The sequence below is a fragment of the Leptonychotes weddellii genome, unplaced genomic scaffold (assembly GCF_054177405.1).
Source record: "Leptonychotes weddellii isolate Sample4059 unplaced genomic scaffold, ASM5417740v2 HiC_scaffold_4837, whole genome shotgun sequence".
NCBI classification, from domain to species: domain Eukaryota; kingdom Metazoa; phylum Chordata; class Mammalia; order Carnivora; family Phocidae; genus Leptonychotes; species Leptonychotes weddellii.
Genome location: NW_028015582.1, coordinates 1 through 1,851, shown reverse-complemented (window position 1 = coordinate 1,851; position 1,851 = coordinate 1). Strand labels below are relative to the sequence as shown.

Below are 1,851 nucleotides of genomic sequence, written 5' to 3'. Positions count from 1 at the left end.
AGGGAAGGAGGGAGGAGGGAGGGAGGGAGGGAGGGAGGAAGAAAGAAAGAAAGAAAGTTAATACTAAGCCAGAACTGCCAGTGCTCCAAGTCTCTAGTATAGTCTCTGCTTTTTGAGAGAGTCCTGCAAAAAAAAGTTTGCCAATGGGAATTGCTCAGCAAGCAGTAAGTAGGAATTGCTCGGGGGTAGAGTAAATGACCATGGATGCCCCCATCATCTCTGTGACCCTTTGCCTGGCAGGAGGCTATGTCACCACCATTGGAACAAAGTTCTGTGCTTTTAACTAGGAAGATCAGTCAACAGTTGTCCTAGCTACAGTAGATAAAGACAAGAAAAACAATCAGTTCAATAATGGGAAGGTGGATCCCACTGGGAGATACTTTGCTGGAGCCATGGCTAAGGAAATGGCCCCAGCAGTTCTGGAGTGGCACCAGGGGTCCCTGTGCTCTCTTTTCCTGACCACCACATGGAAAAATATTTTGACCAGGTAGACATCTACAATGGTTTGGATTGATCCCTAGACCACAAAGTCTTTTATATTGACAGCCTGTCCTATTCTGTGGATGCCTTTAATTATGACCTGCAAACAGGAAAGATCTCCAACTGCAGAAGTGTTTACAAGCTGGAGAAAGAAAAATAAATTCCAGATGGAATGTGTATTGATGCTGAGGGGGTGCTCTGGGTGGCCTATTATAATGGAGGAAGAGTGATTCTTTTAGTTCCTAAGACAAAGAAAAGACTCCAGACTGTGAAGTTGCCTGTTGATAAAACAACTTCATGCTGCTTCACATGGAAGAACTACTCTGAAATGTATGTGACTGTGGGTTGAATGGACCCAAAGAGTATTCTGCAGCAGCCTGAAGCTGGTGGAATTTTCAAGATAACTGGCCTGGGGGTCAAAGGAATTCCTCCCTATCCCTATGCAGGATGAGTGGCCTTCTTTCCTACTGGAGGAACTTTTGAAGACATGTAGAAAATTCTAGAGTTGAAATTTCAGTCTAGTTACAAAAAATTGAAGAAATTATATTATTAACAGGGTTAAATTTTTATTTACAATTTTTGAAAGGTAGAGCATTTTAGTAAGGGGGTGCAGGTAGCTTTGATAACACACTACAAGGCCTTCTGCAAAGGTAGTATAGAAATGTAAAGAATTGTTCAATCAGCCTATTTTTTAAATTATTTTTATTAATTCTATTTTATTATGTTTTGTTAGTCACCATACAGTACATCATTAGTTTTTGATGTAGTGTTCCATGATTCATTGTTTGCGTACAACACCCAGTGCTCCATGCAATATGTGCCCTCCTTAATACCCATCACCAGGCTAACCCATCTCCCCACCCCTCCCCTCTAAAACCCTGAGTTTGTTTCTCAGAGTCTATAGTCTCTCATGGTTCATCTCCCCCTCTGTTTTCCAACCCCCTTCATTTTTCCCTTCCTTTTCCTAATGTCCTCCATGCTATTCCTTATGTTCCACAAATAGTTGAAACCATATGATAATTGACTTTCTCTGCTTGACTTATTTCACTTAGCATAATCTCCTCCAATCCCCTCCATTTGATATAAAAGTTGGGTATTCATCCTTTCTGATGGCTGAATAATATTCCATTGTATATATGGACCACATCTTCTTTAACCGTTCATCTGTTGAAGGGCATCGCGGCTCTTTCCTGTTTGGCTATTGTGGACATTGCTGCTGTGAACATTGGGGTGCATATGGCCCTTCTTTTCACTACATCTGTGTCTTTGGGGTAAATACCCAGGAGTGCAATTGCTGGGTCATAGGGTAGCTCTATTTTTAATTTTTGAGGAACCTCCACGTTTTCCAAAGTGGCTGTACCAACTTGCATT

General features: G+C 41.6%; 1 pseudogene; it reads left to right on the top strand.

Annotated features, from left to right (window-relative positions):
• Positions 1–200: 200 nt before the first annotated feature.
• On the top strand, positions 201–969 carry LOC102730521 (regucalcin pseudogene; annotated as a pseudogene).
• Positions 970–1,851: the final 882 nt, after the last annotated feature.